The sequence below is a fragment of the Labrus mixtus genome, chromosome 16 (assembly GCF_963584025.1).
Source record: "Labrus mixtus chromosome 16, fLabMix1.1, whole genome shotgun sequence".
NCBI lineage: Eukaryota > Metazoa > Chordata > Actinopteri > Labriformes > Labridae > Labrus > Labrus mixtus.
Window position 1 is genome coordinate 11,334,045 of NC_083627.1, and position 27,607 is coordinate 11,361,651.

At 39.6% G+C, this 27,607-nt stretch overlaps 1 long non-coding RNA gene across 2 annotated transcripts in view; it reads right to left on the reverse strand.

Annotated features, from left to right (window-relative positions):
• Positions 1 to 634: 634 nt before the first annotated feature.
• The window catches only part of LOC132991665 (uncharacterized), a 45,850-nt gene continuing 18,877 nt past the window's right edge, over positions 635 to 27,607 (reverse strand). Inside the window, exon 3 of one of the 2 annotated variants that reach the window (XR_009676219.1) lies at positions 635 to 745. This is a non-coding gene — a long non-coding RNA (uncharacterized LOC132991665). Of the gene's footprint in view, positions 746 to 24,870; positions 24,930 to 27,607 lie in introns of those variants that run through there. The other variant, XR_009676220.1, reaches the window with a different exon arrangement.

Consider the following 27,607-nt stretch of genomic DNA (forward strand, 5'->3'; position numbering starts at 1 on the left):
ACATCTTCTAGCTAATAAAAAAATAACTTTAAACCTATTTACTTTGACACTTTTGTACAATATTGAACACGGGGGCATTGTGTTTGCACAGACTTGCAGTATAGCACAAAGACAGTTGTGTCACTTTTTAGATGTATTTCTCTGGCAGTATCGCCACAAAGGGCAGCGATTTCCTCTGCCAGGAAAAAAGTTTGTAAAAACTGAGAAACTGACTTATTTGTGGGGGGTTGAAGCATGATCATCCTCATCATTACCACAGACATGAAAGACTTGAGAAGTGCAAAGCTGTTCGAGGCACAGTTGGGAGCCTTGTGAGGCTAATACTGCAGCAGCATAATTCAGATTTACTGAGGCTGCAATAAGATCAACTGATGACAAAAATCAATCTGGTGTGGGCGTACTGTCGCTCCCACTGTGGAGTTTTGAGCTTTGGTGAAGTGATCGGGAAATATGACTTACTTCCCTCTTGTACTTTTCCGACCAACACATGCACAAACACGCGCATCAACTGTCAAGGGAGAGGAGAGATTCTGCAAGCTCCAAAATTTACACAGTTCACTATTCAAACAGCACCTGTTCAGTAATGATAGATCAACACCGCGAGGAGAATGAGAGAGCATATTTAATTGGATGTTTACATGAGGAATAACTTCAACCATATGGATTAGATTATTGGACCATATGTACATCGGCACTTCATCTGGGTGTCTAAGTTGCCGAAGACACTCGTAGCTCTCGTGGAAACCTGCAGAAAATAAATCAAAGCTCCTTCAAATCGTATGAATTCTACCACATTTATCCTTAAAAAAAAAATTTTTTTAAAGAAGAATTTTGAAAAACTGGTACATATCTTTGTAAAACCCTGCAAACACCAGCAGAGAGTATTTTGAAGACCTTTAACAAACAGACACTGTGAGTTATGGCACTTTGATAGGTTTACAGGAAAAGTAAAGCAAGGGAAATTCTATACATTAGGGAAAGGTCACCTTTTGCTTTAAATGTTGTAGCAAATTCTTAAAAGTTACACATTGATCTCTGCACAAATATATATTATATATATATATATGTTTGTAGATAATGCATTTTAAGAAATGTAGGTTTAAGCAGAAGGTCTTATTAACCTGAGAAAGTGCCCCAATGGACCCATATGCAACCATATACTACTATATAGGTTACATTTACATATGACATCAGTATTCTACATCACTACATAATAATATCATAAAACAAAAAATGCTCATTTGGCTAGTTTGGACATACATCTTGCTTTTGTAATATTTGTAAAATGTTCATCTTTATTAAATCATTTATATCATTTGATCAATGAAGAGGTACTTAAAGACAACCTTGGGGACACAATTGACTGTTTGTTAAATTAATAATAATAATATATAATAATAAATAATTATAACATTATTATGTGTGTTCAATTAAATGTTTAAGGACACTGAAGAACAGTGTGGAAACCAGGGGCAGAGCGGGGTGGGTGGGGTTTGCCACTGCAAAATCTCGCAATATGATTGACTAGTTGCCTTGTCATAGATGGAACTAAACACTCAAGCATTTGTGCTGTTATGGAGGCTGCCAGGGGCTTTCTTTGCATTTCAATGTAACACTTTTCCTGTGTGGAAAAAGTGCTACCTGTGGAGTCATGCCTAAGAACAAAGGAGCTGGTAGGCATAGTGGTAACAAGCAGAGCAGGCCTAGCATACTCAAAGAACCAGACTGGCAAGGAGAGGCTTCAAGTAGTCCGGAAGGAAGTGTGAGCAGGTGTGGAGGAGTGACTGAGCAGAACGGTGGGACTAAGACAGCAGGGAGTATAAACAAGACGAAGAGTGTCGAGCAGCGCAGGATTAACAGATCAAACATCATACAGGCAGACGTCCACCTCGTCTAGTTCCTTGTTCAAGCTGTCTTTGATGCTCCGCATCCGGGGTATCCAATTTAAATTCAGTGAGGATATGAGTCAGCGTCATATAATCTGAAGGAGTTGTTTCAATGCAAGTCCTGTATAGTCAACAGCTGATTGTCAAATCAAACAAACAAAGTTTAATACAATGAGATCACAACATTAAATATAGAGTGGAGGGTACTTCACTTTACTGTTTATTAGGCTAAATGTTGTTTATATCTTATCAAATATCGAAATACAGATTTTCTTGGTTCAAGTAAAATGTTTGTATTTAAAAACAAAATACAGATAGACAGCTTTTGAAAAAAGGCTTATTAAAATAAAAAGGCTCAAGCCCAGCAGCACCCAGCGCCTTTTTTCCGAGTGGACCACCTTTTTTTGTGCGCACGCTATTAGCCCACTGAGTAGGAAATCTTTCAACCTTTAAAGATATTCCGTGTATTTTTGCCTTCTGTACATCATGTCTTGTACCCACATCCTCTTTGCTCCGTGTCTGATCGGGGGGAAAAAACAATGTAAAATTAAAAAACGTACAGTAAAAACAACGGAGAAGTGTCGGTCATGAAGCTTCCTTTGTCAACAGTATGTTGTCATGTTGTTGGTCAGTAAAAGAATGCGTCAGGATTCTGGTGGCTCGATCATATTGATCTCAGTTCATTTATTCCATGTGTCCTCAGGTTAGATGTGAGTTGTTATGATTGCTCAAAACATGTTCTCTGTCTAGTAGTGATGTTTGACATTATCGCTTAAAAATTATTGTTAGCGTGTAAAAAATACGAGACATTCTAATTTTAAACTGCCTGTGGGATAATGACACTGAAGAGTCTGTCCATTCTTGATGAAAATATTTTATACATATGTTCTAATTTCAGAGCAGACGATGTATACTTTTCCCTAACTTTGGTGTTTCTGTATCATGTTCCCTCATAATGCCTGGTCTGAGTCAAAGATTTGATTGGCTGATTACCGTCACATGTGACAATTTCTGAGGCTTGCATTGGTCTGCGACCTTCCTGGCTGATGAAATCACTACCGTAAAGGCAAGAAACTAGACTACCATAAAGCATCCAAAGGCTAAACTGTTTAAAATAGAAATGATTATCAGCCTGGGACCAGACAGGATGGCACCTTGGTCAGGATTCAGACCGCTGTGCACCATTTAGTGACCTCGGCTCCTACATCACAGACAGCTCTCTCACAGACACAAAGTGTTACTGAAGTCTGTATTAAGAATATGGATCTGGGGGCGCAGTGGTTAGTGCGCACGCCCCATGTATGGAGGCTATGGTCTTCGAAGCGGGCGGCCGAGGTTCGAACCCAGCCTGTGGCTCCCTTCCCGCATGTCGTTCCCCACTCTCTCTCCCTGATTTCCAACTCTGTCCACTGTCCTATCTCTCCATTAAAGGCACAAAAATGAATATGGATCTGGTTATCTTTTGAGTGCATTAGGTATGTTAATGGTCCATATTCTGAAAATGTCCTTTCATCAAGGACCATTGATTAACTTTTTACTTGGACTGACAGGGTGTCCCTGACAAAGGGGTCCTGGGCATCGGGTAGCACGAACAAAGTCTGGAGACAAGATAGATACAGCCTGTAAGTTACAATTGTAAACATCTTCTATCCTATTAATTACACCAACAACCAATGCATGACAGAGAGTGTATTCATTATACCTATACTCCAATCTGTGACCTAAAATTTTGCCGTGCTCCATTTATCCAACCATTAACCAAAGACAAAAATTGTCTATCTCTGAAGCTCAACTATATATGTTCCCATGCATCATCGCTTCACAAATACAGACACTTCATTACCCATGGCACAACCCCCCAAAATAACATGTCATTAAAATAAAATCCTGTAAAATTCAATGAAGTTAAGTCCTCTTAAATAAGATGACTCTTTCTGGTTCATTCGTCTACAAAGTCAATGTGAAGCTGAGCAGCATCACAGAAATGAAATATACCGCATGCCGTTTCTGATTTGATTATGCTTTGGTTCAACAGGTAAAGAGTACTGATGGCCCGAGCTGTAAACAAAAATCCTATTAGGTCATGATAAATGATTGTCTTTCTGTGCAAAAAAACGGTTCCATCATTCTTCTGTGGGCCTCTTAATTAAGTTCCTTTACCCTGGTGAATTTAAAGAGGTAAATAATGATATGATTTTTTTATTACAATTCATCAACTTTGCCTTTTGCTGCTGTTGGAGCTCGAGAATGCCCCCAGTCATCATCTCTCATTAAGTAATGAATAGTGATTGGTATGAAATTACTTCACCCCACTCTGCTGCCTGTCCATTAGTCCGTTAATCAACAGCATATGACTGCCAGGCTGCACGAAATCCTCCTGCAAACAAATCACCCTCGCCCTCCATCCCTTTCCCTTCCCCTAAAATACAATTCCTAATTTGCATAATGAGGGCCAAAGGAGGGCAATGTTTGCTCATAATCAAAATGCATTTATTCACAGGAAGCTATCCTGTTGCACCCGCTTAATTCACACCTGCTCTTTTCTGTAATCAAAGCCAGGGTTCAGGTGGAAGCACAGGCCTTGTAATGTGCTCTCATAGGGCCCAGAGTCGATGAACTGACAAGGGAAGGAGTTTTATGATTCAGTAAGCTCCACAAGCCCCTCAAAAAAGTACAAGAGAATTCTGAATGTGAAACTTGGCTATTACAATCTGAACACAGCCAGCAATGATTCTCAAAGCAGGGATCCATTTGTTCATAAATCACTTTATTTTGTAGTTTTAGGTCTTTAAACATCAGGTTTACAAGAAGCAAGACTTTTTCTGGAGTGAACATATATTTCTGCAATGCCCTTCATTTCACCTTTACAAAAAAAATTACGGACATTTTAGTTACAAATCGAGATAATCAAAATCTTCACAGGCAGTTGACTTCAACAAAATCTAGAGTGTTCCTCCAAAAAAACACATGTTGATGGAGTTTTACTTTACCATGGATTATATGAATGCATATTTGATGTTTGAGATGTAGAACCCAAAGAAAAGCCTCCACTGCAGCATCTTCCCTCAGCTCTGTGAAGCTGTTAGCATCTTTGAGTTCAGTGTTTTGGGTTTTGTCTGCTGATGAACAGTAGTGCTTCACCCTCAGAAACTTCTTCCACCATAAACATAGCTAAGCATCTTCTGTTTTCTCTTAAGAAAGGGAAAAAAAATACAATATAAGTAAAAATACAAGTTGCAAAAGTTGGTGGGTACAAAAAAAAAGCTAATATAGGTGCATGTAGTGGTAGTGGTTAGCGGGCAAGCCCCTTGTACTTGGTGCTATGGTCCTCCAAGCGGGCGGCCCTGGTTCAAATCCGAACGCTGGCTCTTTTCCCACATATCATTCATCACTCTCTCTATCTCCCTGATTTCGGACTCTATCCACTATCCCTACTGTGAAAGCGCAAAAAGCCCCAAAAATAAATCTTTAAAATAAAAAAGGAGCTAGAGTCGGAAATCAGGGAGAGAGAGTGGGGAACGACATGCGGGAAGGAAGCCACAGGTGGGATGTGAACCCAGGCCGCCCACTTGAGACTACAGCCTCCATACATGGGGCGTGCGCACTAACCACTGCACCACCAGCGCCCCAATATAATTATTCATTTTACTATACTAAAGCATATAATTCCCATAATAACACTATTTTACCTTGTACATTGTAACACCAGGCTCACGTCGTTTACATAAAAGAGTTTACATAGCCCAGTCTGCCTTAGCGATATCTGCAACATAACACACTGGGCTTTTAAATGTCACATATCATACTCCCTTTCAACCAGTTTAAAGAAGTCTCAGAGCTCCCCAAAACGTTTCTGTAAAGTTTCTTGTTCTAAATCCACTCTGATCCTGTATTTTGTCATGCCTATGAACCCCTCTATTTCAGCCCTGCTCAGAAGAGGCTGTTTCTGTGTCTGTAGCTTTAAATGCAAATGAACTGTGTTTGACCACGCCCCTCTGGAAGGGCTTGGGTGACTCAGGCTTTCATGAATCATGCCCTATTGTTTATGGTGGAAAGGCAGACTCAGAGGGCAGAACAAACACCTAGCTGTGGGAGTGTCACCCACCTGGGGGAGGGGTTATGAAAATCTCCAAACGGCCTGTTTGAGCACACATTTTCTGAAAAATGGAGTAGGCAAAAGACGGAGAGGGTGGACTTTTCTCATTATTAGGGGGATTTGTTGACAGACTAGGGACACATATTAGTGTTAGAAAAACACTGTAAAGTGTATTTTGCATAAAATGTGTAAATTAGAACAACTAACAAACAGTCACATACTGTTTGTTAGTTGTATTTATGCAGCTAACAAAATAATGCATCTGCAGGCGCACAGCAATAGGACTGTTAACTAAGAGGCCAAAAACAGATTTTAGAGCATGATTATACAAATGAACTTGTTGTCATGAAACCATGATTATTGACGACACAGTAACTTAAAGAGTCAAGATGTTCCTTAGCAGAATTGAGGTTCTAAGGACTCGGGGTGGAATGTGTACTGATTGTGAAGACCACTAAGGCCTGATCATGATATTAATAATAATAAATAATTTATACTTGATTAATCTCGCTAGGGGAAATTCGTTTTTTACACTCTGTTTAATGAACATGCTACAAACACATAGGCCGAAATACACACATGCACAAACAAGGTCCTCTGTACATGCATTAATGGAGAGGTCTCAGAATGAGGGGGCTGCCCACAGCGAGCGCTCCAGAGCAGTTTTGGGATTCGTGCCTTGCTAAAGGACACCTCGGCAGTGCCCTGGCACCTCTCCAGCTACCAGACCATTATCTGGACTTGGTCTGTGCCTGGACTTGAACCGGTGACCCTCCGATTCCCAAACCAAGTCCCTACAAACTGAGCTTTCCATTGATGTAATGAACAGTAATTCAAATTGGCTTAACATTACAATCAACATGCACAAGCCATCTTCAGCTCCCATACTTTAAACCTCAAATAACTTCATCGCTTTAGAATCCTTGTCTACACCCACATTGCATATGAGAACCGAGTAATGAGCCACCCACTCCTCTGGTCCAAAGAACTTCAGTGAACAAACTTCAGAAAAACTGAACTGGCCACTGGTTGGATGCTAAACATTAGAGCATGTGGGGCCATATAGTGCAGTTGGAGATATGCTGGCTGTTATCAAAGGAAGGTTCAATAGTTTAAAATTCATGCATGTATTTGACCACTGAAGTGGTAAGGTCTGTAGGGGCATTTATAAATATGTGAATATTCTTTCCTTCCTTTCCTGCAAACTTTCTGCTTCTTGCTTCCACATAATAAACAGCTTTTTAAAGGTAGTTCTTACCACTGTTTTGCAGTTGACATCAAATTAAACGTTTCATTTGTGTCCCAAAATGTGTCTTTACTGTCCAATCAACTCAGCTGTAACATACCACTAATAAAACAGAAGTACTTACAGCCACCACCGATGACATTCTGAAACTATCTCTTTCTTTCTTCTTCTGTTAATCCCCTTCTTTGCAATCTACAGTAGGTGTTTCATTTGGCCAGTCTTTGTGCTTTGACCAACATGGTTTGCTCTTGTTTTTCAGCTGAGAAACATTGGCCAATAGCATCCATAGTTCAGTTGGAGATGATCATTCATGAAAAAGTTTCCTCCCGCTTGGACTACTGCAAATCACTTGTCACCTGTCAACGTAAAGCATCCCTGAATCTCCCACTTTCAAATGCTGCAGTAAAACTACTAACCAAATCCTCCATAAGGTTACATATAACACCAATTCTGTATTCAACACATGCTTGCTATAAAGTTTACGCCTACCTCAAGGAACTTTTCCAAACTTACAATCCCAGCAGAACCCTGAGGTCCTGTAATCAGGGTTCGTAGCTTGTGATGGACTCCGGTTTTAAGACTTGGCTCATTGAGGCTGCCTGCCAAAACCTGAGAAGTCCCATTAACCCAAATGTTAAATTGCCCATTTTAAAGCAGAAATACACATGTTTACAGCCTGCTCAGAATACGTTCTTGGTCTGGATAGATTCTGTCTTTATTGGTTTACTGGACAAGGGATTTTTTTTTAATAACTCATCTGTTTTGATTATACCAAGGCTAAAAGATAACCATACACAGCTTAGTTGACTTACAGGGGGACATATTATAGCTGTTTGCAAGGAGGCTTAAGGGTATAATATGTAGAGTTTGGTTGCTAATGTTTACATTTAAATGTACCAAACCCATGTTACATATATTTTATTGGTGAGTACTTGCTTTATGTCAAATATTTCCAACAGTTATCAAAGCCACAGAAATCCGTAATTCTATAGTTGTAACGGTTCGTGTCTTGTCGGCAGCTGCCATGATGATCCGCCATGACAGATATTGATCGTTGCCAAGGAAACACCGGATGTCACATCAAAGACTGCTGAGTAAGCTAGCGGGAGCTGCTACAGAAAGCTGCCGTACTGTTGTTGTATGTGCTGCTTTGATTAAAAACGACATGTAAATTATACTCAGATACATCATCTGTAAACATATTGTCTTTCTCAGGTTGGTTCTGCCTGTTCGTATTGACTATAGACAACACAGAGTTTTCACTGTGGGGTTGAGGGAGGGCGTAGCAGAGAGAACTCCCATGATGATCCATATTATTGTACACAATTTTTCTTCACACAGTCAGCCACTGTGTGCCACACATTCCAGGTGCTAATACTGATTAGCATCTTGCTGCAACATTTTCTGGACTGTGCCTCCCAAAGGTCACTTGTCAGTCAAGCAGTGTGTTTGGTATAGTGAGACGTCTCTTTGATTTACCATTTGGCTTTGGCTAGGCGGCAGCACTCCTTTTATTCAGCCACAATAGCTACTGATGCTCAGGCTAACAGGCTAACCTGTGCTTCTAAGAATTTGTCATTGTTTATTCCTTTAAAAGCTGTCATGAAATTGTTATAAAGTGTTTCCTTGTTATTTTTATGGCCAATACGAAGTAAAGATGAACATTTATTTGAACTGAAAATGTTGCATAATGCCACTCAAAATTATTACACACTGGCATTTCCAATGAAACGTCCTCAGTAAACCAGCAGTCAGAGCAGCTTTTGTTCATTATGAGCTCAGATATGACAGTCCCAGTGAAACATGTAAATGTGAATGTGCTTTGACCTAACAAGGACACCTTGTTAACCAACATCATTCTATATGATGAAATGAGAAAAAGCGACCTTATCCATCTCTGTCAGAAAAACAAGCAGCCTAATAGAAGGGATAAGGTCAACACCAAATGTCGAACGTGTTTACCCTCCAGAGGCAGACAGATTGGCCGGTATTCATCATAAACACAACAGGTTCCCATTACTGGCACATTCTCATCCCATTTTGAGCTGCTCTGACCCTTTACTCAGTTTAATTGTGTGAAAATAAAATGAAAGAGAAGAGAGGCGAGAAAAGTCCAGCGCTGTTTCATTCCCAGCTAAACGCTGCATGCTGTAAAGGGACAGTAAAGGTCATCTTTTCATGAATGATGACACATTGCAAGCCTATAAAGCAGGGATTTTTCCCCTGGATTGCTTCAAGCACGTGTGAGCAGAAGTGTGTGTGAAAAAATACTATTGATTGTGGCGCTCTTGGCTGTTATCCACAAAGAATTGGGGAACCATGAGCCTCTAAGTAAGATGGATTCTCTTGCTTCTCCTCTTTGGTTAGAGAGCATACAGTATGTCATGTGAGAACATTCTAGATGGTATTTACAGTCCATCTGCTCCGCATGGCAATGATGAGGACCAAATTGCTCCATAACACATCTTGAGTGATAAAGATTCATGGCAGGGTGACCTCAAATTCCCTCATGTCACTGTGTAATTCCTGTGCTTCATTACATGTATAATAGAAGGTGAGAGTTTCAAACGAGTGCCTGGGACGATTTATTATTCTCTACAAGGCCCAAACAGTTGGAGATCAATAGAACAGGAGTTAGGAGAGGGCTATGGGTGCAATGTGTCATCATTTTAATGAAATATAGATTTGGGACTATTAAACAGCTTGCCAGTGCGAGTAAAAATTGTTCACTTTTTCACCGCTAAACAAAGCCATCCATTTAAACTGTAGAAGGATCGATAGCGGGCTGCGACCAATATGTACCTTTCAAATGTGGGTACAGTTACATTGAAGAGTAGCTAATAAATCAAAGCAAAGGGTATCACATCTTTTACAGTGATTGCATCAATATAAACCTCCGTGGCTCTCAGCAGAGTCCTTCATCATGAAGCAACGCTGAAAGAAAAACACAGCATACAATGAAACTTGTCCTTCCTAGTTGTTTATCGTGTGCAATTATGAACAGGATTGTCTTAGATATCGTATTTTCCCCTGTTGTTTTTTTTGGTCATTATGTAGGTTGTGTGATGACCTCTATAAACACTTGCATGTTTTCATCAGCTTAGCATCCTGACTGGCGAGGTCATCTTTAGTTTCAGACTGACATGTTTCAGCTGAAGTTCAAAAGCCAGATATGTTATCAGACCATTCCGGATGAACGTCAATGTGAGGGAAAATGACAAGTCTTATAGCTATATGGTATTCACCATGATCTATTTTTCTGCATCAGTAGAATTACAATTTATTGATGCAATATAAGATAAGTAAGAGATTTGTTGTTTAGTGAGCCGGTTATTATAGCAGAATAGAACCCGGTCAGAGTTAGCAGGACAACAACGTGATGGGTCTTGTCTCGTCCTGTTAAAGTTCAATTCTGCTATTACACCCACTCACTATGCATTATTCTACTTATTACATTGCCGCATACTTAAGAAAGCACCTATTTGACACAAAATATTGATTTAGAAATTGTGTTTTTTTTTTGGTTTAAAACTATTTTTCACTTCTCCTAAAAATAATTCCATTGGAATATACAGTAAGAGGCTGGTCCAGAAAAACTGTTTACTCTATAGACTTCTTTAAATGTGCTAACCTAGCTGGTATTACTCACATGACACTGAACATTTCCACTCAGGCTGAAGTGAGAGAAGGTGAACAGGCACCTGACAAAGTTTTCTGCCTTTAAAGTGAGATTTTCTTTCCATTTACCACTTTTTAAAATACCATCCAATCCCACCACGTTACTTACTGTGCTTACTTCACATGCAAATCTTCAGTTTTGTAGATTTCTGTCTTGCAGTTTTGCAGCTTTTAACCTCTTTTCTCTGCTGATATTGTCTCCTACTGTTGTTTTTACACACTTAACAGACTACAAACTAGACTTCTTTCTGCGGATTGATTGGAGATGGTCTACAGTAATCTTATGGTGCGTTCCATTAACCTTGGAACTGGGAATGACGTCACACCTGAGTTAACTGCGTTCCAGTTGCAAGTCGGAAAAGCAACATGGATGCCTCCAGGAGTACCATTGTTTTGTTGTTGTTATAACAACACACTACGTGATAGTTTCTGACCGAAAAAAAATCAGTGTGATTGATTTAATTACACACAAAAAAGCTGCTAATAAACACAGTTACAGCTTTAACATCCCTGTTGATGCACGTAGCAGCCGTATTGGATCTGAAGTCGGGCTACTGAAGATTCTCTGTGTTTCCAAGTCGGAATTCTGACTTCGGGGGGCGTTCCTGATGACGCATCAGACGGGCAACTCAGAATTTTCGACTTCCGAGATCAAATGGAACGCAGCATTAGTACTTGAGTACTCTCGTTGCCTAATGAATGAGTATCCTAATGAGGACTTCAGAGGATTTCCCATTTCTGCCAGCAGACGTCCCAGCACTTACCCTTACTAAGGGCTGGACAACAGGGACGGCCATACGTTACCAAGGGCTGCTCTGTTGCCTAGCAACCTTAACATCTTGCACTAGGTAACAAAACTTTCCGCTGAGCCCCATATTATGCCCTTTTTGGGGTTCGTATATTTAATCTATGTTCCTACTTTTGTATGTTCACAATAGCTAAAATTCGAAAAAAGTGTCTGTTTTCATGTACTGCTCCTCCTTACTCCCTCTACCCTCTGAGTCCGTCAGCTACGCTCTGCTGAGCCCCCACTGTTAGACCCCACGTGGGCCAAGTCTGCTCTGATTGGTCTGCCGATCCGCTCTGTCGTTATTGGTCAGTTGCTCAGCACGCTTCTCGGAAATTTCAACATGAGCTGCAGGGCTTGCCACAACGAGCCAATGGACTTAGATCAGTGATATCACACTGACAATGACGCCGCACTGGTAAATTTTTGTCGAGGGGGGCTAGAACCGAGCGTTACATGCGGCTAACAGGAGGAGGTAGGAGAAGCCGCACTTCTGCGGACTTTGAATTTTTGCACATAGATGTGCCTAAACATGCACAGGACACTTGGAAAACACACTAAAGAGCATATAAAACCAGAAAAAGCATAATATGGGACCTTTAAATTAGGCTATTATTTCAAAGATAACACTTGTGTCGGTAGCTCTAACACTTAGTTGAAACTAATGACTTTCACTCAAAAGTGTCGCACTTGGCTGCTTGATAGCTCATGAGCTTGTTTGAGTTAACTCACAATAAATCACAGGATATGTTGGGCCCCAAATAACACAACGTATGGCTCGTTCATTTGCTAGGCAAAGCCAAATTTGAAGGAACCTCTGAAATGGGACAGCCTTCAACGTGTTGTTGTGACTTAGTCAGTCTTCAAATGCGCCCCCTGAAGAATGCAACCCCTTAATTGGGACAGAGCTAATGAAGGATTGTGATTATTCAAACACGTCAGGTGAGTGTGTGTTGTTGACGGTTGTATATGTGGTCATGACGACGCATGTGTCATGACCATGTATACTATTCTGGTATATTGGTAGTACCTCAGTAGTTTCTCAATAAGAAAAAAAGGGTATTTAAAGTGTCTTATACACCAAATGTTACAGTTTTTGTTGGGACAGAAGTGAATAAGAAAAGCCATAACATTCCAACTGCATTTTAGTTCACAGCATTGGATGTCAGTCAACTGACACTTTGTGAAGCATAAGTTCAGACGGGTCAAATCCAACCCATTCATCATGGGCTTTTAGGCAAAGTTGTCTGACACAAATGGATTCAAAAACAACCAATCAAATAGTAAAAGGGAGAGTGGGGGAAAAACAAACAAATCACAGTAGTAAGCCGGTACAATTAGAAGATGTGTAGAACGGCACAGCACGACTCACTGTCAGATTTTTATACAAATCATCAAGCATCCTATTGTGAGAGGAAGTGCTTTTTAATAATGATAGGCTGTTGAAAAGGCTGTTGAAAATCGGCAGCGAATGCACTTGATGCTTGCGGTGTTAATGAATATAAAACAAGTCGGGATTTGTTATCTGGACACATTCTAATTTAACCCTGCGTGATATGTATGTTTTGAGTGTTGCAGCGCTGTGTTCAGACGGACAATTCAGGAGATGGAAGCTCTTTGTATCAAGTGGTGCTCCTCCTACAAGAGGTCCCCGTCTCTGAAAGCGCGACTAATGGCCACTTTTAAGGCAACCTAAGTGACCCTTAAAAGTGTGGGCGATGTTAAAGTGGAATAAATGGTTCCATAAAAGCCAGCTAGGATGTTTTGTCGAACTCCTTGAAAAAAATGCATCTGCGAAACATGTATTTTTGTTTGTCACTTTTGTCAGACAGATATGAGACCAAGACCCCATACTTTATTTCAAGGCCTTAAAATAACTAACCAACCTATGACTTGGGGATATCAGTTTGGGCTTAGCTGGACTGAATCTCTTTATCTTTGTGTAAAATAGCCAACCATCTGCTGGGGAAGCCTTGGAAAATTGCCTTGCACTGAATAAATGATGAGGAGATGAATCTACTGTCAGTTGTAATAATGGTGCTGCTTTAAATGCATTGGCACCATTGTGGTGCATAATTACAGCGGCAAGGGGGATGTCATGTCTCAGATCTGTATTGTGTAATGCAACCGAGCTCAGAGTCTTTTGGTAAGCGATGTACCTCATTTTGGGTGGTCTGTTATCATATTAGTGTCTCTTCATCAGGCAGATGCGCTGTCCACAGCTCTTCACAAGACAGTTACCACAATGCTGGTAACTAATGTGGCTGCTTTGAGAGAAATGTCAAAACTAATCAGAGTTCATCTGAGGCTGTGAAAGTGCAGGTTGGACTAGAAAAGTTGGGAAGTCTAACATCTGACAGCTGGGCCAGAGGAGCTGAGTCTGAAATGTCACACAGTGACCACCATGCAAGGCAAAGCATGAATTAATTTACCTTAGAGAAAATGCCTGTCCTTGTTTTCTATTTCAGGAAAAAGCTCTAGTTTTTTTGCCCTTTTTTTCCTAATGATTTAGGCACATTTCTCTTATTTTACAAAACAGCGATTAAGGTTTTTTGGGGGGGCTTTTTTGTGCCTTTTTTTAGAGATAGGACAGTAGATAGAGTCAGAAACCGGGGAGGGTGGGAGAGAGATTTGGGAACGACATGCAGGAAAGGAGCAGCAGGTCGGATATGAACCTGGGCCGCCTGCTTGGAGGACTATAGCCTCCACACACGGGTTATAGAAATGTAAGTACCCTAAATATCACTGTATGACATTCCTAGGTTAAAAGAAAATGGCTGTAAAAAGATATGGCTGTTTGAACTGAACTCTTTGAGGAGGCAAATTAATTTACTTTTGCGCACATCATAACTATAATTATCTTGTGCTCACAAAGAGCAATAAAACGTGTAAGAAAAAAAAAAAAAAAATGTGGTTCAAAATAGTCTGCAGACATTCCTTAGCCTCACCACCAGGCCTACAGTTACATTTTTACATGGTTGTAGTCACAATATAATTCAAGCACGATTATTAAAACATGAGGGTATTCAAGTGTTGAAGGAGCATAACAAAATGAATTGATATTAACATAACATGTTTGTTTCCTAATTGGACCGTTTCTAACAGACATATTTTAACTAATGAATGAGTATTTCAACCACTAGACACAAATGTAAATATCTGGCTAACTGTTTACATGCCACTTATCTACGGAACATTCCGGCACAAAAATTGCCTTTTTTCAGACAAACACATTAGCAGAAAATGAAGCGTTATTGTGATTTACCGACACATTGTCCTCAGATCTGGCAACAAAGACACATCCTCTCTCTTATGATTTGAACGATCTACTCTCTCTGATGGCGCTGAACTGTGACTGCTGTCAGCGTCTCTTCCCAACCAAACGAACAGAAAATGAAATAGAACTTTAATGGGAAGCCACGGCTATGATTCCAACACAGACTGAAACGTGTTCATATAGGAGAAAATTATGTTTTACGTGCTTTGCAGTGCAGTCGCAATAGAGAAAAATTAGTAGGTGCTTGGAAGACTAAATTGCTCCCATGCTTTAGATGTTTCTGACAATCCAACTTCTGCTGTCAGCGCACCAATCAGCTCGCACCTACAACGTTAATATTTCAAATATTGAATAAGCATTTTCAACAGCTCCTCCTTCAGCAAACGTATGCATAGCCTAAATGGTTTAAATGCGAAGTATGAGCAATTGCATCTAACCACATTTTAAATGGTGAATGGACTTGAGCTTGTATAGTGCTTTTCTAGTCTTCTGACTACTCAAAGCTGCTTTTACACAGCGCATGTCACACCTACACATTCACACACTGATGGCAGAGGTTTCTATAGTGAGACCATCAGAAGTAACTAATCCCATTCATACAAATGAAAACGGCGGCGACAAAGCAGAGGGAGCAATTCTTTTTTTTTTTTGTTAAGAGAAAGCATAGGGAATATGTAATCAAGCAGCAGATGGAAAATTTTCTTTTGAGATCACACAGTTGGCACATTTTAAACTTTTTTTTTTTAATGATTTATTTATGACTTTCTGTTCCTTTAATTGAGAGATAGGACAGTGGATAGAGCTGAAAATCAGGGAGAGAGAGAGTAGGGAATGACATGCAGGAAAGGAGCCACAGGCTGGATTCGAACCTGGGCCGCCCGCCCACCAATCTGTGCAAAACTAAAACCTTTCCTCCATCATAATTGAATTGATTTAAATTGCGTTTTATTATTTAAATCAGTGCAGCTGACCCTTAAAACAATAAGTATTGTCTTTTAACATCTACAGTATGAGTTGTATTTCATTCGACAAACTCCTACACAGACGTACATATTTAATTTCCTGCTTTGTAGCACACACACACTCTAATGCTGCTGAAGTAAGAAGGGGGAGGAGAAAATGAGCTAGGTGCTTGAATAATGCCTCGTGGAGTGTTGATAACCTTTCAGCTTATTATCCCAATTAGAGTACACAGCTGGAGGAGAAAATTAATTCAACACCGGGCCATTTTGTTTGTTTATTTTACCGATGTGTGCGCATTGGAATAGGGTAAACAGAGCGCGGTGATCAAGGCTTCCAGTAGGTGCCGAAATGACGGTCATCGTTCTAAGCAGACGCACAATGCAACCGTCTGATTTCCACAGCAACTTGAAAAGAGCACAAGGTCTAAAGCTCTCTCAGAGAAATTATTTCTTTGCAGGAAAGCAGGTAATTTGAGCCAATCGTGAGCACATTTGGGTAGTTATCTAGAACAAAGAGCTGTTTTTATAGTCAGATATCAAAGTACAAGGATGCAAATAAATCTAAAAAAGTGAAATTAAACAGCAAAGACAGACAAACGAACAGAGCTGCAGTCAAAAGGGCGACTGCACTAACTTGTTAAGAGAAAGCATAGGGAATATGTAATCAAGCAGCAGATGGAAAATTTTCTTTTGAGATCACACAGTTGGCACATTTTAAACTGAAAGATGTATGCGAGCCAAGAGGAAATGGTGCTTTCCTCTCCTCGCCTCGTGCCGTAATGTGGGTTTCCTCTGAACTGGTGTAATTCCCCTCCCAAGGGGACAAGGTTGTTCCACATGAGCTGGTTCCCTAATAACCAACCCAAGCCTCCCAGTGAAAAATCCATTAAGGTCAAGTCATGCATAGTTGATTGAACATCACGTCTGGTGGTCTGCTAAGGAGAGCCATGAGCCTAAGAATACCACATTAATCAGAGGCAAAATGTTTTTATGGTTATGGAACCGCAGATGTTCTTTAAGGGACTTTTTGGCACATTTGTATCATTAGCACACAAGTCTGACTTAGCAGCATATTTTCAGCGGTGACTTGATGTACGAGAGTGAAATCGGATGTAAACAAAAGGAAAGGACCTTTAAATTGCAGCCCAAAACAGTCCAGAGGGAGCGCCTCGCCGCTACTAGCTCCCAGGGAAGATCCGGCATGCTCTAGCCACTAAATATTACTCTACTCTCCAAAAACCCACACTGACAGTAGCCTGCTGTTGTGTGAATGCAAAGCGGTGCTTCAAGAGCACCCTGATCTCTCCTCCACCTCCTTCTATTCACAGCCAGCCTGTGTTCTCCCTGCTCCATTAGTTCAGACAACGCATCCATCCCGCCGAGCCTCGCACGGGGGAGGCAGAGCCAAGGACGTCACTGTCTGATGCCATGTGTGTGTGTGTGTGTGTTTTTGCATTGTGGTGGCAGAGGAGGTGGCGGCGGCGGCGGCGGCGGCGGCGGTGGTGGTGGTGGTGGTGGAGTGTAGCACCTACGAAATGATGCAGCCAAGCATGAAATCACCTCTCTTCAGCTTTAAAGGGCTTACATGGATTTTTAATGATGAGCCCATATCTTTTATATGCCAAATATACTCAATGACTCCATTCTTTTTAATGCATATTTAACGGTGAAAAAGAGGCTGGGGCTATAACAAGATTAATGGGATATGCATAGACGCAGGTGTCTCTCTCTCTCCGGGTTAACATTGAAGGTGTCATGTTACATGAGGCAGCCCCTTGCATTTTTAATTCAGTTATTTCTGAGGGTTAAGCAAACTGGCCATCAGGACGTCAAGAGGACAAATGGGCTAATGAAGAAAATGATCAAACCATTTTTGATTTAAAAGCACTATGTAAGCTGTTAATTAATGGTTTTAACAACACACAAGTATGGATTCATGCATACGTGGTCCTTTTTACATGGTATAGGATCTGTGACGACTTGTGATAGCCTGAGAAGAGTCTAAGAGGTGCAAACATATTCTATGGTTTTCAACAGATGTACAAACAGCTGTTGACCTGCTGCTGTATATGTGTGAAACATGAAATACATGAAAAAAAAAAAAATAGATAGCTAAAAAAGGGTGTGTGCATGTACATAATCACTGCATGAATGATAACCCAGCAAAAACCTTGAGATATTATCAGGATATCTCTGACCTGATTGACCATTTGTTCATCTTTGTGTGTGCTGCTGGACGTTGATTATTTATACACGAACGTTAGTGCATATTTCCTGCTGAATACATCCCTCTTCTTTATTTGTAGAGCTGAGGCCTTTCCAAGAAACAGGTATGTTGGGGAAAATTTGTCTGTTTTTAGTGTTCAGCTCACCCCCCCTGCTACGTACTGTATATGTTTACAGCTTCTGTGAGGAACTTCCATGTTTTACCAATTTTGTTCAAACCCTGTGGACTCCAGGAAAGATTTACAACATTGCTGACCTCGTGCTGTTCATGTTAAAGCCCTGATTTCTAAGAACAAAACTCATCCTTCTTTATTGTAAATGCCATCACATCACAATTTCAGAAACTCCGTTCAGAGATAGAACAATGTTCATTATGTTGTCCAATACAAGTTTCAAAAGGTGAACGTGAACATCCACTTTAATATAACACAAGTGAGTCATTTGAGCAGTGAACTTTTGAAATAGTTTAAATATACTGCAGCAGCCAAGGTCAGAGAAACGATGAGAAGAAATGTGATTCTACCATCTTCACAGAAAAAAAATCACAGAATTGTCTTCCTCAAACTGGAATTTTTATTTTTTTCTCCGTCATGAAGCTTTTGATGTCTAGTGTGAAGCACTTTGAATTGCGTTGTTGTTGAAATGTGCTATATAAATAAACTTGCCTTGCATTGCAGATACTTAAAAATAAAGTGATAATTACTGTAGATGAACATGTGAGACTATATCTTTGTCACGTTGCCGCACAGAGGTGAAATGGTACCTGCATGTATTGCATGAGGATCTCGTATAGCAGCTCCCATCTGTGCAGCACAATGGAAAAACTCTTGCCAAGTTAGCCGCTGTACTGCCAGAGGGGAAAGCCAATCAAATTAATCACCTACTCTTCAACCCTTGTGGGAATCACTGTGTGCATGAATAGAGAAAACTGTATTTATAATAGGGCATGACCCACTGATAAGTACTGTGGGTGAAATGTATGATTCATTTAATGGGAGGCGGTAACATGTTGCTCGTGGGGGGTAAAAAGCCCAAAATGTTCTCAATGTGAAAGAGAGCCTGGGCTATAATAGTTTCAGACAATTAGAATCATTATGGCTGCTATTCAAAAGTCAAGGCGCCTGAGGAGTTTCACTTCAGGTTCTAATTGTGTCAAGAAGAGATGGAGGGCGCTGGCCATCAATGCCCCATTTTTCATCCACTGAGACGTGCAGGAAATGTGTTCGCCTTTTTTAAACTCCACCTGAGAAACCATGGCTGCGTACTCCAGATTCAGCGACGAGTCAATTTTGAGTTGACATTTATGCATTGAAGGCTTTTTTTTTTTTGTGTGTGTGGGGGGGGGGGGGGGGGGGTTATTGTTGACGTGCGTGCTTGTGGGGCTCTGGCAAAGAGGGAAAGCTTGTTGTTTTGGAAAAAAACGAGCTTCAGCATGTGTGACAAACACTTTAGCGGGAGTCTTTACACAGCCGAGGGCTTCCTCCCCTCTCCCACCCCCCCGTCCCACCCTCCGGCATCGGGCATGCTGCCGCTGTCAGTGCAAAATGCTCACCTCTCCGAGCCACCGTTGTTCAGGTTACAAGTCAATAGAGGGAAATTGTATGCAAATGTGACCTTCAGTTAAGTTGCCCATCTCGCTGCAATTTAGGACAGTTTGTTCAATTTTTATTTAAGTAACTCAGTAATTGCTCTACTTACTGGACTGGAGGGAGAGTCTGCAGGCTCAGAGGTTTTAATAGGAGAGAGAATTCTAAGAAAGAAAGACATAAAGTCATACAAACTATCGATTTTACTGTATGTTTTATTCAAAGTTGGGGTAATTAGAGTGCTTCCAAACTAATCTAATTAATTACAGGCTTTGTTATTAATTAATTACATATATCGATATTAAGGATTGTATCAAAGGAGATTTACTGCACGACCCTAGATGTCTCTAGTTGGTTATATTGAGCTTCCACATTTTTTCTCTTGTCTTCAATTTATTGAGAGTTTATTTACAATTAACTTTTATCAGATCATGCTGGCTGCGTGTGGAGTCAGCTGCTTACAACATTTTTGAAAACAATGAGCTAGCAAACAGCAATTTAACTTTTTACAAGCTTTTGAAACAGTGACAGGAGTAGATTTTTTATTAAACTGTAAGGATTCCAATTCAATAGATGTATAATACTGATGTGCAATCTTACCCTTTTAGTTCATGTATCCAAAGTTAAGATATACTGTACTTCAGCATGTGTTTGTGTATGTGTGTGTGTGTGTGTGCGTGGTTATATACAGTAGAGATAGACAAGCACGGGAGGAGAGATCGAGGGCAGACAGTCTTATCAATCGATCCCTAGGATGGATAAATGTATAAAATCAAAAGCCCATGACATTTTTTGCATGTGTGTTCATCAAGTTTGCAAAGCTGCTGTGGACGGTTGTATAATCAACGATATATGACATCAGAGTGCAATAAATCTGCTTACATTATTCTAACGCATTATTTTTTTCTTTGCATAATTAATCAAAATTAATTTATTTTATTTTGAAAGCCGTAGTTATTTCACATTTACAATGTAAGAAAATATCTTGATGAAGCCACCTTATAAATCTTTAAATATGAAGTGCAGATTATTTATAAAATGATGCTGATGGTAAAATTGATAAAATGCATGTCTGTTTTAATTAAAAAAAACTTACAGTAATGGAGAATACTCAAAAAAAAATCAAATCTTCATCTTATCCCACCAATGGTGGGATAAGATGAAGATAAACACAATAAAAACACAAAAACACTAATTTCTTAATATAAGGCAACATATTCTGTCTTCTTACAACCTCATTTTTCACACTCATATTTTAAAACACAGTATAATAAAATCCCTTGCACACTTAACATTTATGAATATATTTTGATGAGTTTGGATCTTCAAAGTTTGTCTGCATTTGAACTCGACATTTCCCTCCGTTCTTCAGAAAACAAAATTTCCTATCATTCTCAAAGGATATGCTGCAACACATCCGACTCAAAGAAGAAGTCATGAACTTACAGCAGCTCCACCTTACAAGTTTAAGGGCCACTTCCACTACTTGTGGAACGAGAATTTAATGAGCAGAAATACATTTATTATCATTATAGTGAAAGTCACTACCTTTTTTCATTCAACCTTTATTTAAATTTCACAAATCATTAAGGGGAATGCCATCATTTTTTAATAATGTCAAGAAAACAACATCACCTAATGAGAAAAAAAGTGGTAATTTAAAGAATATCTTTAATTGTATAAAAAAAAAAAAAAAGTCTTACTTTTGCTAAAATTGGACAATCCAGAAATGTATATTTGTGGCAACATAATTCTAAAATGATATTTAAAAACCTTGCCCCAGTTTTTTATACATGCAGGTATGAGCACTTCCTTCAAGGAACCCTTCAAATGGTAAATGCACTTGAGCTTGTATAGCGCTTTTCTAGTCTTCTGACTACTGAAAGCACTTTTTTCACCGTAGTTCACACCTACCACTGACGGCTGAGGTTGCTTTGAAAAGTGACCATCACAAGTAACTAATCCCATTCATACACACTGGTACGCCATGGACGAAGCAGCAGGAGCAATTCAGGTTTAAGGGTCTCGCCCAAGGACACATCGGACATGTTGCTGCAGGAGCCGGAGATCGACCTTCCAGTTTAAAGACGACTGACTCTACCAACTGAACCACAGCCACCCCTAATTTGTAAATGTATGTATCTCTAAGAACAAGATAGCACAGGTCAGGTCAGGAGCTTCCAGCTGTTACAAACTATTGATGCCCACACAGTCTCATCTCTTATTGATAGCTACAAGACATTCTCCTACCCTTCTGTTGTTGCTTCCTTTTAAATATGCCCTACCTGTAACACTGCCAAGTACTGAGAGTATATTGATTATGTTTTTCTTTCAGTTTTAATTCATTCTCAGGAGTGAGCTCATTGGGGAAAGCAAAGCATGGTCCCACCCTATTGGGAATGCTGCATGTCCATGTTGGTTCTCCTTTTCTGAAAGTTGCCGCTGAGTGTTTTTGAGTGCTTTGCTATGTGTTTGCAGATTTCCTCCAGGCAACATGGGGGCATCATCACCTCAGACTCTTCTTGTTTAGCTCTCAGGGGGGCTGAAGTTGGGTCTTATGGAGGAAAGACTGTCAGTGGGTTTACATCACTAGAGTCTTGACAGTATGCTCATGATATGGCCACTGGATTTTAAGCCCCTGGTCCTGCAAAAGGCAGTCTATATATGTCAACACAATGGTGCTTTAGTAGTATTACTGTATGAGAAAGTTTGCTGTCAGCATTTTTCACTGGAATAACTTTTTCAATAAAAAGTATTTCCTCATTTAAAAGTAGGTCCAAAGAAACTATCAAGAGTACATTTACCTGATGGAAATGGGACTTTATTTGGCATAAGAAATGTTGCAGTTGAGTTTTTTCAAATGCTATTTTTCAATAATGTGAGCACCACCAACAAAATGACTTCAAACTTTGCTGAATTGCAGTTCCAACAGAAATCTGAGATATGTTGGAACCTGGCCAAATAAAATGACCAAATGTCTAGCCTTGCTATATACCACTGTTGGTCACTGGGGGGGGGGGGGGGGGGGGAGTTTTCCTTGATTTGAGGGAAAGTGCCACTGCCTACAGGCATTTGTAACGTAACTTAATACATCTTGGAACAGCCACTTCTTTGCTAAGTTAATTTAATGTATTATGCATAATTAATGTGTGGGAAAAAACTGTGAATGTGAATATGCCAAACACTTGCCTGTACTTCGCTTTATCTACTCCCAGGGTGTGAGAGAAATCAAGTCATGTACGCAAATCAATTTAATTTTTTTTAACCCTTTCTATCCCCACTAATGATATGTAAGTAACACAATATGGCAACATATGAATCTTCTGATGTATGTGCAAATTCCCAATTTAAAGTTCTTAGAAATGTGCGTGCAAACTCTTGAATGCTGTCTTGCATGCAAAAGTGCATTTATTGGCAGTTTAGTCCATTGCAAGTTATGCAGTGTGCACTAGTTTTTCTACAATTCTAAAATTCATCAGATGCTTTTATGCAAAGTGACGGACATCAGAGAATAAGCACAACACAAGCAAGGATCTAGGAGAGGAGGAAACAATGTCAGTAAGTGCAAACAAACAGCTTTAAGTCTGATGAAACACATATTTTTTCCTTGGAAAAATTATGGAAAGAGCAAAGTATTTATTTTCAACTGAAAGTAGTACCATTTCCCTGTTGAAAACAGCCAGAATAGTTGATGTACTGAAGTCCCACCTCTATAACCCAAGCAAATAGTCAATCATAGATTTGGATGTTGGGCTGGCCAATCAGTTTTCAAGGGCCATGCCACCCCTCTGGACACACCCTAGGAGTATTATGCATGCCTTTTGTTTCATTATTGGTTAGCCTGCAGTGGGTTTGCTGCTGCACGTCTCCTGGTTTTATCATTGTTGGCTTTTTTATTTCCTCCATCACCTGCCTTTGCCTCCCTATATGGTCTTGATCACTCTTAAGGTCAGTCTCACACCAACCATCCCCGGTGATCACTACAACAAGTGGTCTTTTCAGCTCTGCACACTACATTTCTGACTTTAAAGCAACCAAAAACTTATGCTAGAGGAACACATAAAGAAATGAAGCTACTGTGGTATTTACAGCTTTATTTTAAAAAAAGTTAAGCCACTGATCAACCTGACGGACATAATGAGTTTGATTAATTGGGAGTGAGAGTGGGTCAAAGAGTGCACACATGTCTTGTTGACTTTTATAATACAACACAGGTTTTATAACTCATTTGTTTTATGAGTCTCCCTCTGCTTCTTGGCAATATTCCTATTGTAGCTCCATGGATAGGCCAAAAATACCTTATATAATTAACAAGCATGATGGATGAGCACCTTAATGTTTGTAATACAGTGCATCCTCTGTATAATGGGAACACTACCTCCACTTCTCTGATATATTCTGTCACTGATGCATTTAGATTTACATGTCAGGACATTTTCAGGGTCTTAAATTCATTATTTTACAATAACTGTAGGCACTTAATGTACTTGGCATTTTCTGCTTAAATGCAGCATTATAAAGTGACTATGTCCATCTGTGACACTATCAAGTGATAACTTTTGAACAAATCTTCCACAGAAAGGTGACTATTTGCATATAGTTGGGTGCAGTTCTCTGAGACTTTTCTGGCTGAAGCCCTGCAGTACAGAGTGGGAGGCTTGTTTTTTCTTTATGGCTAAAATCCTAAAGCTGTTAAAGATGTCAATAGATGAGTTTCCAACTTTAAACCACTGACAGAGTTCCCTTGAGTAATGCAATTGTTGTAACTTTTGTAGGGTGATATACTGTTTAATAAAATCGTGTCTGAATTGTTTAAGGAATGACCAAAAACAAAATTATATGTCCATATGGCACATAAGAGAGGATCATTTGATATGACTATAGTCTGCAGAGGACGGGGATTGGGTCAGATTGATGTTGCTCTTACTTAAAAAAACATGCCCAAGAATATTCAAGTCAATGCCAAAAATCTCTCTGCAAAATGTAACTTTATTTCCCAGCCTGTTTTTGTTCATGTTGCTGAGGTTACCAAACCAACAGCTAATCACAAACTTAATAAGTGATCCCCTGAGATCACTTTCATTTTATTTTTCAATTCACCAATAGTGCGGTTAATGATCAAATACCTGCAAAACTACTGACATTTCTGCGATTTGGCCTGCCTGCTTGAGTGGAAAAAAGGGCCCTAGAATGACAGCGAGAATGAAAAAAAAAAAGAATTCAAAAAGCAGAATCGTTGAATTCATTCCATAATCTCCGAGCACTGACTCCACATTATTTGACAGCTGAAACTTAGTGGGTATAGGCAGACAGATTGTCAGTCTGAGACGATTTGTCACGCAGAGCCTGGCAGGTCTCCATTCAGTCTTAGACACTCTGGCTCAATGTTTGCACCACTTGCAGGATTGTCAGAGCTATTTGTCACAGCTTTGTTTAGTGATCAGATTGTTGTACCCTCTGTGGCCTTTTCTTCTGCAGTCCACAAAAAAATTACAGCAGTTAAATCTGAAGCTCTTAATCAAATGATCCGCTCTGGACGGGTATCTATTCCCCCCATTCCTGCTTTAATGACATGTGTGAATACAATTACTTAGCGCTTGACCATTTAACTGACCAAGTTCAAAGGTTATCTATGTGAACTCAGAACCGTTACACTGATTTAGCTTACCCCTTTGAAGCTTGCATCTAGACTTAAACTGTGGGTAAGGACTTCACAATGGTCGCTGTCCGAAAGCTTTAAACTGTAAGTGTGCAATTACATTTAATCACAGAGGGACGTATGAAATAAGTATTAACTTTGTTTGCAGAGGGTGCTAAGCTATCCAGATGGGACTCAACCTTCTGCATGCATCAGATGCCCGTCCACTGATGGAGCACAAGCAGCGGCCCTGGAAGAAAAAAATCAATGACTTAACAGATGAATATGGAACAGTCTTCTTGCTTGAACTTATGCTTAAAGTCATTGCAAACATGTTTGTGCAATATGACAACTTTGGAAATTAAGGCTATGAGACAAATGGTCAAAGATACATTGCAGATCTGATTTGGGTAATAACTCCCTGCAACTGGCATTGGACCAATATTGATTATTGCAACTTTGTACAGGATGTGCCTTTATCTTAGGTTTACCTTTTCCATTCATTTAATTTGAACACTAGTACTTATGTTTGAAATACAGCTTTTATAACCAGAACGATCCAGGAAGTCAGTGAATAAACTAATGAAATATAGATTTAAAACTTTATGTTACTAATTCAAAACTGGATAGGGATTTGTTGCCCCCTAGTTCTTCGCAGTCCCTCTATGAGCTAGACAGTTGGATAAATGGATCGACCTGCTTTTTTGCTCAGTGATATCATACTCCATTTTTTTTTATTTTTTTTGCCTTTTTGTAACCCCTGTCTATATCTCTGTACAAATGACACATTCATCCTTGATGTATTCCCACCTTTGCAGCATTGAAGGTCTCAAACAAAACCAAAAAGGAAAAGCTGGGTTCATGGTTATGCATTAGACTGCTCCATTGCCACACCAGAAATGACACATCCGGTGAAATAACGATGTGTTTGAAAGGCAGTCGGTATTATATCAAAGTAGCAGCAGCTGCCATCAAATGCACACTGTTTTACTGGAAAACCGATGGCACCAAACTTCAGTACAATGTAGACTTTTTCCTTTCCAACTTCCTTTATTTATTTCCTGGTCTTAATCTTTCTTCCGTTGGCTCTCACTTCAGAAAATGATCTGTATTAAATTAACTGTGTTGGCATCCACAGGGAAATCAATAGACAAAAGAGCCAGGATTGTATAACTTCACTGTACTATATATATTTTCTTACTGAACCAAGGGAAAGACACCTTTCATTTATGGATTTTCTACCTCTTGGTATTTATTTATTTATCTTTTAAAATCAAATTAAACAAACTGAACTCAAATTGATTAACAAGCGGATGGATGATACAAAAAAGGCACTCTTTCACCTTGAACAACCCAAGCTCACATGCCAAAAACACTCCAAATTACTCTTCTCACTATTAGTTGGAACTGAAATCTATTTCCCCCAGGGACTGCTGTTATAAATGTGCTAGCAGGGCTTAGCACTCCCTTTCTGTTAAAATAAAGATGAGAAAATTAGTCTTTAAATAACTTTCAACCGATTGTTTTACATTTTTCACGATTGAATCACATGGGCTGTCTCTAAATGGGCCTTTTTTTTTTTTTTTTTAACAGGCACTTCAGCCTCCTCTTCCATTAACTTCTGTATTGTAAATGAGTGACAGGTGCCATGGCACACCACCTTGATTTGCTGTTCACTTGGGCTACATTCATTCAGCCCAGAGGTCACAGACTTTTGACCAATGACACAAATGTAGTATTACAGAGTGTAGAGAATAATAAATCTAAAGAAAATCTTACTTAAGAAACCATCTGTTTAACTTCACAATGATAAGTCAAATATAATGTTTCTTGAGTTAAAAGTATTCCTTCATTGCTGGTAAATAAAAAGCTGTTTTGGTGTTGTAAAGATTCAGAGAGAGAGCTCAAGCAAGTGCTTTCAAAGGACCCCATAAAGAAAGGAATACAGCTTTAACTTCTGCAATAACAAAGACATCAAACATTGAAATTGTGCATGAGACTAACAATGAAATCCGTTTCTCTCAGTGAGTGCTTGTGTGAAAGACGAAAATTAAAGACCTTTCGTCAACATTTTTTTATTCCTTTTATTGTAAAGCCTCGTTTTTGTTTTAGTTTCAGTTAATGAAAATGTTTTTTACATTTTAGTTTTTGTTAACCTTGTTTTACAAAATATTGGAATCTTTTGAACACAACATACAGTGATGTGACAATTGTGATCACTTCAG